The sequence below is a fragment of the Castanea sativa genome, chromosome 1 (assembly GCF_040712315.1).
Source record: "Castanea sativa cultivar Marrone di Chiusa Pesio chromosome 1, ASM4071231v1".
NCBI classification, from domain to species: Eukaryota; Viridiplantae; Streptophyta; class Magnoliopsida; order Fagales; family Fagaceae; genus Castanea; species Castanea sativa.
The window spans coordinates 31,098,569-31,112,742 of NC_134013.1; positions in this window are offsets into that span (position 1 = coordinate 31,098,569).

The following is a 14,174-nucleotide window of genomic DNA, read 5'->3' on the forward strand; positions in this document are numbered from 1 at the left end:
CCCTACCTAGTGAATTTCAAGTCTCAAAGATTCCACTGATAAGAATAGAAGTTACAAGCACAAGGAATCTTACTTATCTCGAAGCACCTACCTATAGTAGAACTTATTAATCTATACGGAATCACAACTCCAATCCCCAATTAGACTACATTTAACATATTTCTCCTTTGCACAAATCTCTTATCTATGACTAACACCATTGTAACCCTTTATTGTTGTAGTTGTTTTTTGTAGTAATTTCACACAAAACGTTCATAAGATCTTCAACTATTGGTGCTAGAGACTTTGCTTGCTACAGAATCCAAAGTTGCACGAGTCGCAACAATATCCCCTTCTGTTTTCTGAACTCACTAGTTCAATAAGTGGAGGCTAGGGTTTTAATATGAAAGCTTTAGATTAATAATAGCCACTTAAAATAAAACGTAATTGGCTAAACTAGAAATCTTGTGGCTAAATAGATTGAGAGGTATCGAGCTTCATTTATTCTTGATAGATTGACAGGTATCGAGACCTATAGTTTCAACTTTCTAAAGTAGTCTTGTATTTTCAATTCATACCACTTGATTATGAAAGTCATATTTCTTGAAGCTCTAAAAACTAAGACTTAGATAAATCTAAAGTGTGTTTTAATCTCGGATATGCCAATACATAAAAATATGACACTTGAAATTTTAAAAAAAAGAAGGTAATTATACACATTCAATGGGTCTTGAATCCATCATCCATGACCTCACTTTTTACTTTATTCTTACATGGTAAAGAGATACCAATTGAGCTTGATTTCATTGGTTGACACACTAATGTTTTTATATGGTGTATAAGACTGGACTTGTTAGTTCAAGCGAGTACCTCTCCATACACTAACTTTGTGGGGGCCCAAGGAGCTAGGTCAAGGAGGAGGGGCTGCATTATAGTATATAATATTTCTAACTACTTATACATGTGTAATAAACATACCAATGTTACCCCCACTTCATACCTTGGAATCTTTCCGTACTCCTTACACTAGTGAATATGCATCCTTTGGAGACTATGGGCTCGTTTTTTTACCATTGGTTAAATAATGGTTTTCAGTGTTTAAATAACATTACATGTATTTTCACACACTTTTTCACTTATACATATTTCCCAAAAATACAAACAATGTTACTAGAAATCTCTTACCAAACAGACTCTATACTGTCACTAGAGCAGATGTATCCGTTTTTCTTTTCTTTTTTTTGGAGGAATGCATATGTATCCTTCTTTTGGAAGAAAGAAGCTCAAAAAAAGAAAAAGAAAAAAAGAAACGTCATAATCAATTGAGGTGGTTTTAGACGGTATAACCTTACCCACTTATCAATAATCTCAAATACTTAAAAATAAAAAATAAATTACCCCTACCCTCCAATTTCATACCCAACAAAATACTTTTATTAGTGCTCACAAAAGCGAAGACAAGGAAATCCTTTATTGAAATTGACTTTCATCCCCCGAGAAAGGAATCGAAATGGAGAGTTTAGGTTTGGAAGGGAAAGTGTTGGCAATGTTTGAAATTGGACCCTGTGAAAGTGCTTACCAGATAGGTTACTTAATAGGCTAGAGGTTCTCCAATCTTTTAAGAAGCAGGCAGGCCAGAGACCTCATTCTTCAAGACCAACTACTACCTTTTGCCCAAACCCCACAAGCATAGCCACTTCTCAAATCACCCACTGATAATAACAAAAAGAAGTTTCCAAGTTATTGGGATGAACTGATAGGAACAACTGAGGGAAGTAGAGTTCCTGTTCTTCATGTAATTTTTCATTTGAAAGCCAACAAAATACTTTCATTTTATTTATCTTAGTACAGTATTAGTTACTTTCTAGTTGTTCATGTGCAGATAATACTAAGCAACTTCAGGAAAGAGCTTGGTCCTTTTCTTCCATAGAACAACTTAATTTCCAATGCTGATAGCCCAGATGACTGTTCTGATGTTCTCATTGTTAGTGATTCCATGGCCATGGTGGCACATAATGAGGATGCATATGTTGCTTTGTTTGGCCACACATAGTTTGTTATATTCCATCCTATTCTAAAGTTTCACAAAAACCTTGTCAAGTCAATCAAATTTTATTGGTTTTTATAGCGATTAATTCTGGGGACATCAACTTTGGCACAATTTTGTGCTACAATTCGCCACATCTTGAGTTGTGATTAGTAAGGGTGTGTCTTTTATAACTTGTATCATTTCTTATGTGGGTTTGCAGCTTCATGGATTGGTAAAAATTCTCACTCACCAAGAATCTGTATGAGACTAGTGTGTTATACCCAAACTAATACTAGAAACAATCTGACCAAAGAAATTTGAATCATATTCTACTTGTGACCCCACCCCCTAAAATTTTCAACAAAAAAGAGAAATGAAGAAAAGAACAGAAAATCTACCATGTAAGTATCAGACATACATTCATAGTTTCAATTATGGATTCCTTAGTGTGGACTAGGCTACAATGTTCTCACTTCAACTGAATTGAATTTAACTTGTTTTCATAATACTTGGGTGAAAGATATGTGTTTATAAACAAAAAGATGATAGATATGTCAATAATTTTGTTGTTATGTATACTTCAGGCATTCACACTAAATTCAGTATCCCCAATTAAAGACGAGATTGTGGCCGTGGCATTGGATGTAACTTCATCTCTAGGGATCTCCTTGAAGCATCATGCATTGACGATGCAGTAACTGTAAGATGTTTTATAGACCTTCTCATAGAACTATAGTTCATGTTGATTATGGAAGGTTATATCATGCCTTGTTACTTCAGAGAATTCATTCATCAGAAGTTTCTGTTGGACATAGTTATAATCTTATTGAAATAAGAACACGTAAAATTTTCAACATTAAAACGACATCAAGGAACTGGATTTCAGTTAGAGAAGTTAGAGCAACACCATTTTTCCGGGCTGTAAAGTTGTGATTTACAACTATGTTTTATGTTGGCTTTATTCCATGACAAAAAGTGTTGTAATTGCATAAATTTGTTTCCTTGTATTTTTGTGAGATTTTATTGTATTAGGTTTAGTATTAAATTGGTGAAGACTCAAGCTTAATTGAAGATCAGTGCATGCACGATTAGCTCACGAGAAGTTCGCGAGAAGAGTTCCCGCAAAAAGGGCATGTGAGAAGCACATGACTGGAAGCTAAAGAGTTGTGCCAGACTAACAATTTCGCGAGTGTCTTGCGGGTAAGGCCTTCCCGCAAGATACCCACAAAACTCTTTGCTTGAAGGATTTTTAAGTGTGATTTTCTTACCATTCACCCATACTATATATATCCTTATTACTCACAAAAACAAGTAAGGGTCATTCAAAGAGAAAAACCCTAGATAGATTTTCTACAACACACACACACCCATCTTTTGAGAGAGAGAGATACTCATCCTTAGTGAGAAATCATTCTAGCCTCTTCTCCTTCCCTTTCCCATTGTCATACCTTGAGAGGAGATTTGTACCCAAACACAACTCACACCTTTTGAGAGTGTAGTAAGTGTTTTGGAGCTTGGGAAGCTTTAGGGATTTGCCAAAAGAAGGCGGTGAGGCTTGGTAGATGCAATTAGGTGTATTGCGGGATCCAGAAAGCTAGACAAGACACGGTTCCGAGAAGCCTTTTTGGAGTAGGAGCTTGGAGGGCTTAGGTACATTGGGTAGATTAGGCTTGGAGGGTCTCTTGCTATTCGTGTATCCCAACTTATTGTCTAGTGGATTGATTTACCGCTTGGCGGGGGTGGAGAGGTTTTTCTCTGAGTTCTTCGGTTTCTTCTTCGATAACACATCGCCGTGTTATCTTGTGTTTGCATCTCTCTTCCCTTACTCTTGTGCTTTACTTTTATTGCTTGTTGTTCATGTTTATGCACTAGAGTAGTATTGGTTGATTGTGCTTCATTTACTCTTGTTTCTGCACTTAGATAAGTTAGAGTAAAATGAACCGAGCCGTAATTGTTTTTTTAATTTGGGGTCTAAACAAGCTCTTGTATTTTAACACAAATTTGATCTTTCACGAGCAAACATGTATCTCCATCTTGTCCAGCAGCCATCAGGTATGCAATGAGGCACATCTGGATATGTGGCTACGACATTTTATACTGAAGCACCACGCCTCCACACCAAACAAACCAACCATACGTTCACCACTTTACAAATGTTTCCTGATGTGGTGAACCTCTTTGCTCACTTGGAGTGGCGTCATGGCAGCTTCTATGCCAGATGCAGTTTTAGCAGATATAACTAAACAAAAAGTTTCAATTGGTCATCTACTCCAATGGAAAAATAAAATCACGGATTTTGTTTGAAGGTACAAGATGAAAACTCCGTAAGCAGGCAAAGAAGAGCACTTGTGCTACCAAAAACGCCAAAAAAATAATTCCTGTCACTTCTTGGAGATATGGCTTATGCAAAATATCCAATCTACATGAGAAGTAATTTGAAGAGTGTTTGACTACCCATTGTTGAGTAATTACTCTCCTGATGACCCTTTATGCCATATTCTCAAGTCCAATGCTTTACACACTATTTACGGCTGTAATAGATCTAGATGAACAAACATTCTCTATTATTGAAGGGAATCCAAAGAAAGGAGAAGCTTCTCACGTCTTCACTATGTTAGGTTCTAAAATTTTAGAACAATTGGAAAATCGTGAACATAAACTTGTCTAGATATAAATCCTAGAGTCTATAGGTATTATTAGACAATGCTCAAGGTGATACAAGTCAAGATTCAAGAACATACAAGCTGCAGAAAGAAGAATTCGAAATTTGCCTGGTTCGATCGATCGAAAGACAAGCTCGATTGATTGAAATACGGGTCTGCAGAATTTTAATTAAGCCTAAACAACAGTTCAAGCCCAAAAAGGATTAGGGTTTCAACTCTACTTCTTCTAGTATATAAAGGAAACCCTAAGCATGTTTTTAAAAGGTTTTTAAAAGAGAGAGAAGAGTGTGCCTCTTTTGTAGATCTTGGGTTTTGTACCCAAAAGCTCTCTAGAGTCTTTATTGAGTTGTGTGTTGAATCTTTTGTGAGATCTGAGAGGTGTTTACTTTCATACACATACATAGAGCTATCAAGATCAAGATTCACATCAAGAACTTGATGGTTGTTTTAGTTGCTGCATAAAGAACTTAAAGAAGATCTTAAACCTTTAAGCGGAGTCTCAAAGTCACAAGTAGGTGAACTTGTGGTTGCTGTAGATTAAGGAGAGAAGTAGTTCGTGAACTTGGAGCTATCATGGGGTCATGGTAGTAAATTTTCTACTCGAGGTAGCAATAGGATGTTAGTGGTCTATCATAGTAGATCTGTTTTTTACCTTGAGAATAGCTAGGTTAAATCCTCCCCAAGTTTTTTACTGGTTCAGTTTTCCTAGGTCATCAAATCTTTGTGTTCTTTATTTTTCGCTACTTTACATGATATAGCTTTATTGTGTTAACTTAGATCTAAATAATAAACATAAGTATTCACTTGGTTAATTAATTAGATTAAACAATCTAGTTTACAGGGATTTAAAACTTAACACACTATGTCATCAAAAGAGTTCGAGATTCCACAATAAAAGCTCTTAGCTGCCTGCTTCATTTTCCATAATTGGAGGAACTCATTTCTTGAGCCCCTTAAAGTGGGTTCATAGAGGCCTAGCATGTGGCCATCAATATCGCATGGTTGCAACCTGATCCCATGCATATTATAATAGACCCTTCACCAATCACAACTCGCCATGTGGCGAGTTGTGGCACAAAGTTGTGCCTTTTTTGGTGGTCCTAGCACAACTCTATTTGATGGGAAAATGATAGGACCACCGAAAATGGCACAATTTTGTGCCACAACTTGTCACGTGGCGAGTTGTAATTGATGAAGGTGTGTCTCCACATGGCCCACAGACACTCCTTCACCAGTCACAACTCACCACGTGGTGCGTTATGGCACAAAGTTGTGCCTTTTTTGGTGGTCCTAGCACAACTCTATTTGATGGGACCATCTAGTTCAGCTCCCAATGTCATCAATTTTGTCACTATACTGTTAATTAATATTAGTCACCGTGAATGATAAAATTGGAGCATCCATTCTGCACAACATGGTCACTGTGAATGATGAAAGTGAAGAGTGGCCATTCTGCACAACACATGGTCACTGACTCACTGTAAATCCAGATTAGCAACTGGCATTTTCAACCATAGTGGAAATCAAAGCATTCCTATGAAAGTTATTATCTTACAAAGTCGTTTTTCCCACTGCCCCATAGCTCAAATAGTCAATTAGAACTTCAAAAAATTGTGACACCAGACAAGAATGACAAAACTTTTTGGTACCTAATAGGCAAATCACCAATAATGAAAAACAATGGCTCCCAAAATTTTATATATATATATATATATATATATATATATTGATTATAGGGTATAGACATTCAAAGTTGTTTGAAAGTTGAGTGTAGTTTTTCTTTTTCTTTTTTATTAATTGGTAATTGCACACTCTTGATCTTACAGCCTCATTTTTGACCTTGTCCTTACAAGGAGAGGAGACATCATTTGAACTCGACCTCATTAGCGGAAACACTATTTTTTACTTAAGGTGTATACTATATAGCTAAGTAAACATAGTTAAATAGCAATACTACGTCACCAGATGAAGCATATCTTGGAAGCCATTTCAAACTGGAGAATATGCATCCTTTGGAGATTAGCATGTTTAGTTTGGAGTATCTCAATTTCCATATCTCAACACTCGAATGTCATCACTGTGGACATAATGAAAATTGTTAGAGTCGCCACCTAGTTTTTACAATGGTCTAGGAACCATATATATAGCATCCTCTCAAGGAAAGACTATGGATCTTATTACCAGAGATATGGGTTTGGAGTTAGGTACGTTCTTGGGAAGGTATTAACCGTTAGGCACCCAAAATCGCCCAACCCTAAGATTGACCTCTCATCATTGCGCCTTACATCTTAACCTTGATAAAATCATGTTCAATACTTGTATTCTAACTCACACACACACTAGTATACATCTAAGCATACAACATGACATCATTCATCCCAAAACACATACATATCCATTCATAAAGCATAAGAAACCAAACCACACATAACCCTAACATTCGTCTAATCATGGCATCAGGGCATTCATCACATTATAAACCCTAATCATACATCTAAGCATGCTCCATCACAAACTCCATATTATACCAAGGCAGCAAAATAGGCATGACTAGCAAACATAGATCATCACATGTATTCCAAACATAGATCATCAAAGCAAGACGATATCACAGATGCATGGGCATTTCCAATGATAACTTACCTTAAAGCAACTCAACACCTATGGCATTATGCATGAGCATATGAATGCATGATCATATGAATGCATGGTCATGGCATTGAAACAAAGCAAATACAAGATAAACCCAAATTCTAACATATGATAGCAAATAAGCAAACAAACATGTGAAGTAAAGACTTTGGAAACATAACAACATGGAAAAGAAGCTAAACAAGACAAACATGTGAAATCATAAGCAAAACAAAAGAAATAAAAAAAAAATTAGGGTTTCTAGGCAGCGGCCTACGCATGCAAGAACAAACTTGTGTGCACAGGCAAGATTATGCGTATGCAAGTTCTTGCCCAAAAAACCTAAAAACATGGAAATATGGTAGGACCTCAAAATAGAAATTCTAGCAACCTAACATGCATTTTAAACATACAAAAACATAAACCTAATCTAGAAAATCATATTAAAACATATTATAACAAACAAATAAAGAAAACAGAAAGATCTAAAAGCAAAAAAATGAAAGAAAGGAAAAAGAAAAGTTTAGACTAGATACCTCAAAAAAGGCTCTTCAAGCTTGATTTTTTATTGTTCCTCTTAGTCCAGTCTATTCACAAACCAATAAGAAAGTTGTTAGATATACTGAATGAATGTATTGTATTTCTCAGAGAATAAAATATACATGAGTGCCTTTATATAGGAGGCAAAGTGTGTAGTACAAGTATGTGTGCTATACAAGAAAATAAGGTGGGCCTAAAGACCACAACCCTATTACACGTTAACAGCCCCCCTCAAACTCAAGGTGGGTGTGAGACCAACTTGAGGTTGTCAACCAAAGCACGAAGGCGTCCCTTAGGATGTGACTTGGTGAAGATATCTGCAAGTTGATCTTTAGAGGAGACCGAGAACAGCTTAAGAGGACCATGGACAAGATGATAACAGATAAAATGATAGATGATCTTAATGTGTTTAGTTCATTCATGGAAGACATTATTGTAAGCAATATGAATGACACTCTGATTGTCACAATAAAGAGGAGTAGCAGAGGATGTGGACACACATAAGTCCTTAAAAAGCCATGTAGCCAAAGGAGCTCAGATGTGGTATCAACAAGGGCACGATATTCTGCTTCAGTACTAGATCAGACCATAAGGGTTTGTTTCTTACTTCACCAAGAAATCAGAGAAGAACCAAGAAGAAAGCAATAACCAGTGGTGGACTTGCGTTCAGTGGGATCTCTTGCCCAATCAGCATTAGAGAATGCATGGAGAACAAGAGAAGACTAAGCAAAGTAGAAAAAGCCATGCAAGAGAGTGCCCTTTAGGTATTGAAGAATGCGCAGAACAACAACATAATGAGGTGATTGTGGAGCAGATAGATACTAGCTCACCTAGTGCACAACATAGGAAATGTCTGGAGGAGTGACAGTGAGATAAACTAAGCTGCCAACCAATCGTCTGTAAAGAGAAGGATTACACAATGGTCCCCCCCCCCCGAGGGAGTCAGATGTGCCTTAAGTTCAACTGGAATATCAGTAGTCTTGCTATCAATGAGTCTAGCTAGAAACAAAAGTTTAGAAGTATACTTAGCTTGAGTAATATAAAGACCCTCTGTGGAATGAGTGATTTCAAGACCTAAGAAATAGCTAAGATGTCCAAGATCTTTCATCTCAAACTGCTAACTGAGAAAATCCTTGAGTTCTTGAATGCCACTGAGGTTATCACCAGTTATGATCTTATCATCCACATATAGGAGAAGCAATATGGTGTCTTTGTCAGAGCGATGAAGAAATAAGGCAGAATCATAAGGACTGGCAGTGTAACCCAAGCGAAAGATGGTAGAACTGAACTTGGTAAACCAAGCTCTTAGAGCTTGTTTAAGGCCATAAAGAACACGTCGAAGGTGACAAACCTTGTTTGATTCAACAGAGAGACCAAGAGGAGGTTGCATATAAACTTCTTCACTTAAATCCCTATTAAGGAAGGCATTTTTGACATCTATCTGAAAAATGTCTCATTTACTAGCAGCAGCAACAGCTAAGAGGGCACGAATAGATGAGATATGAGTAACCGAAGCAAAGGTCTCTTCATAATCAAACCCATACTCCTGTGTAAAACCGTTTGCAACAAGACGAGTTTTATATCGCTCAATAGACCCATTAAAGCGAGTCTTGATCTTGTAGACCCGCTTACAACCAACCACAAATTTTCCAAGGGGAAGAGTCACCAAATCCCAAGTATGCTTTTTAGATAATGCATCAAGTTCCTTTTTCATTGCAATCTGCCATAAAGGGTCAGTGGAGGCCTCGCGATAGGTGTGGGGCTCATGCAGTGTAGCAAGGATAGTATAACAATGATAGTCAAGTAAATGTGCAGGAATGGATCCTACCCGAGTTGAGTGATAAGGTGGAATGTTTTATGCAAGATCTTTTGGAGGAGCAGGAGCAGGGGACCCAAGTTCAGGGTTAGGGGGCTCATCTTCAACCAACTCATCTTCCACTTATTCATTAAAGGGTGATCTAGGAGGGGCATAAAAAATATTTGGTAGTTGGACAGAGAAGTCTATAGGAGGATCAGGAGTAACTATAGAAGGAATATGTGGCTCATTTGGAGGATCAGGAGTAACTATAGAAGGAATATGTGGCTCATTTAGAAAAAGATCTAAGACAGATGAGGTAGATAAGACACGGAAGTGAGAGAGCTTGACAAAAGAGCGATGTTCCCAAAAGACAACATTACGGGAGATATGGAGACGATGAGAGACAGGATCATAACACCGATTACCCCTTTTGAGTTTCGCCATAGTAAAAAAAACAACAAAGTTTAGATCGAGGCTCAAGTTTGTTATGCTCATGTGGCTGAAGAAGAACGAAATAGGCAGAATCGAAGGAATGAAGGTGGTGATAGTTTGGAAGTGACCCAAAAAGGCACTCATATGGAGTTTGATTTTGGATAACAGGATTGGGAGTGTGATTAATAAAATGAACAGCAGCTTTGCCTAATAAAGGAGTAGGACCTTTAGTAGAGAGGAGAGCATGAACAGTGTCAAGAATATGACGAAATTTTCGTTTGGCTTTACCATTTTGTTGGAGGTACTCGGACAAGTTAGTTGATGACCAGTGCCATAGGAATGTAAAACAACTTGGAAAGCATATTGAGTGTATTCAAGAGCATTATCATATTGAAAATTTTTGATATGGTTGGAAAATTGAGTTTCAACCATTTTTGCAAAATTAGAATATACTTGCAATAATTCTGAACGATATTTCATATGAAAAATCTAGCTATAGCGAGAATAATCATTAACAAAGACAACAAAATTTCGAGATCCACCAATACTAGAGACAGAAGAAAGCCCTCAGACATCAGTTGGAACCGCATGAGGGCGTGTGGGAGCTCCAATGTGGAAGTTTTTGGCGGCGTTGAGTAGATCGGTTGACAATCTACACGATGATATGTCTCATCTCATAATCAGACGTCAGAAGTGACAGATCCGACAATGGCAGTGGTCTTGGCGGCAGAGGCAGGGCTTCTGGCGGCGGAGATTCAACCTTAAGGACCTCTAACGGCAGCGGAGCAATCGGGAGAGGGCACTGAAAGGGCTTACTGACCACAAAAGTTGAGGCAGCAGAAAATACCAACAAAGACAAGACTGCAAGACACAAGAAAATTAGAGTAGTGGCTCTGATACCATGTTAGATATATTGAATGAATGTATTGTATTTCTCAAATAATAAAATATACATGAGTGCCTTTATATAAGAGGTAAAGTATGTAATACAAGTATGTGTGCTATACAAGCAAACAAGGTGGGCCTAAATTCCACAGCCCTATTACACATTAACAAATGTGATTAGCAACGTTAAACTAAAAGGATTGGGGTAAGAAAAGGTCTCAATCAATCAAAATTGACTTAAGGGTGTTTTGTGAAAAACTCCATTTTGATTCACTATTTTCTAGTGAATGTTGTATTTTTTTTCTATGAGATTTTTGTGTATTTTGAAAATGTACCATGTGAGGTTTTATATAGTGGAAAAAAATGGGGTTTGGAATGGCTCCCAGACGATGTGGGATTCATTCTAAACCTCATCCATTATTGGAAAAAACTTGCATTTTTTATGTCTTTGAAACCCTAGATGCGTACGCAAGAGTGTGCTTGCGTACACATGTTTTGGCCCACGTATGCAGGCTGTTGCCCACGTATGTGGGCTGAGGGCCTCTTTGGTCAGTTATTTCCAAAAATAGATTTTTGCTCATTTAAAAGGTTATATTTTCCAATTTAACACTTTTCAAGTAAATTTGATATCTGATTGGACTCTAAATTAGCCTTAAGCCTTAGAGTTTAGGCATCATTGAGGAACGGGGGCCCAAATCGTAAGGGGTACAAAATGCGGTGTCTACAATCCCTCTAACTCATTACCTGATTCTCCTAATTGTAACTTGGACTTTTCCCATGACTCAACGCACCTTCCGTTTTCTCAATGGAGATTTCATTTGAAAAACTCTAATGGGTCGTTTGGTATGGCATTTTAAGCAATGGTTTTCAATTTTTAAACAATATTACACGTATTTTCATACATTTTTTTACCCACACGTATTTCAAAAAAATACAAACAACGTTACTAGAACAACGTTACCAAACAGACCTTCAAATTTTGTAACTTTATATAGGACCTACTCTACTGTCTCACTCAACCCAGAACTATTCTTTTATTCCCCACGGTAAGTTCTCTCTTCACTTCATTTTTTTCCCTTTTTTGTTATCTGCCTTCACTTTCCCATTTCTCTAAAATTTCTTTCATCTTTATCCGCCCCTTTCCTCTCTTCCACTCACTCTGCCATTGACGAAACTAATTCCTACTAAGCTTTGTTCTCTATTTTTCTATATTTTAGGCAGATCGGTGTCTTCGCTTGATCCTTCTTCTTCCGAATTCAAAGTCAAGACTCCAAGGTTGAGATCAAAGACGCCAACTCAAAACACAAACCAGCCTTCAGGTCAGTATCTCTCTCTCTCTCTCCATTTCTTATTGTGGCTTTATCTTTCTCTCTTCATTTTGAGTTAGGAATTTAGTGGGTATATGGATTATGTTTTGTTCTCTAATAATGGTGATGAAGCAGGAATTTGCCTCGTCAATATGATGGATGACCTGTAAAACCTGTGTCACTGGAATACACTCAATAAACAAGGGCACCGATTTAGGGCCTACCAAGGACCCTTCGATACTTAAGTTAGCTTATTCTCTCTAGAAAAACTATAATTTGTATAGCAGTTGTGTGTTCATCCCCTTTTACCTGTTTTTCTTGGCTTTATATAACCTTAGGCTAAGTTAATACTCATAATATCATTGTGTTGCAACTGGGTAATCAATGCTTAATGATTGCAAATTAACTCCAACATTTTCTGTTCGTAACCGGTCCTTAATTCTGCATTATTGGATGTTGGTAACGGTTTTGTGCTATTCATTGCCCAGTCATTGATTGCTGCCAGGAGTTAATGCACATACGCTCGTCCATAACCTTACTCATCACTGTCATGGATGGTTTACAAGTAATGGACGACCATTTATATGCTACTCGTCAGTTGTCCCCCCTTTTTCCTTTGTCGTCTATCGTCTGGATGAGCTAAGGAATATGGAAAGTCTGTTTTGGACGGATCACTTTGTATGTGCCCCGAGATTCTCCTCCCATCTCATTTACTGTGGGGCGACATTTTTGTCAGCCGATCGCCACGTTCCATGTTTGTGTTGGCCGCATGTGTGTGTCTTCCTTAAGTTTCCCATGCATTAAATTCATTTCCTTTTTTATTTATATCAAAAAGCCTTCTCATATTCTTCTTCTTCTTCTTCGTTATACATTGAGCTTGGAGTCTGAAACCAGAAGAGAGTTCCTGCACCTTCTGTATGGTAAAACTCCATTTCCTCCCTTAATGGTTGATTTTAATTTCATTAAGAAGGAAACTCCCTCTATTTTGTTCTTCTTCGCTAGGCTAGGAGTGTTTCTTGACTCTTCTAGTGGTTGTCGTCCCCACATTGGTTTATTTGTGCCTTGAGACTGTGGGGCTCTTAGGCCTGTTTTGAAAAGCCTTTACCCTCTACTCCATCAATCTTTAATTGCCCATCATCTAGAGATGACTGCTATAGAGTACCGAGACAGCGACATTAGGTCCAACGAGTTAGAAACTGGTTTTTCATTAAGTGGTGAGTCCACAGATAAAGATTTTGAAATTGTAATGTCAAAACCTCCCATCGTCTTTAAAAATTCCATCGTCTTCAATCCCCTTTCATGCTCTCTCCGAGTCTTGTCTTTACGAGTTGAGACATTTGAAATCTATTCGCAAGAGGTTTCAATTTCCAGAAAGGGTAGCTATAAGATTACCTCGTCCAAACGAAGAAGAGTGCACCTTTGCTCATGGCGAGGTGAGTTTTTACAAAGCTACCTTTTCTAGCAGCCTCCGTTTTCTTGTTCATTCGTTTATCATGCAACTCCTTTCTACTCTCAATGTTGCACTTGGTCAGCTTGTCCCTAACGCATGGAGGATGATTATTAGTTGTATGTCGATTTGGGTATCTGTCCATGATGGGGACATGATTACCTTAAATGAATTTCTTTATATGTACTGCTTGAAACCTTCCACCGATTATGGGTATTTTGAACTTCTACCTTGGAATAAGGAGTCTAGAATCGTCCGTAGCTTCCCTACTTCCGTTCGTGACTAGAAAACATGATATTTCTTTATTTCTAGATCTGGATGGGAAACCATGTCTGATGACCTGTGGGGTGAAGTCCCATGGTTGCTACGGAAATGGGAAATCCCTTCTTTTGGTGCATCTCTCTTTCCTCTTCATTAAACTGGTTGTTTTAAGTTTGCTATTCTTCTGATCTCCTTTTTTGCT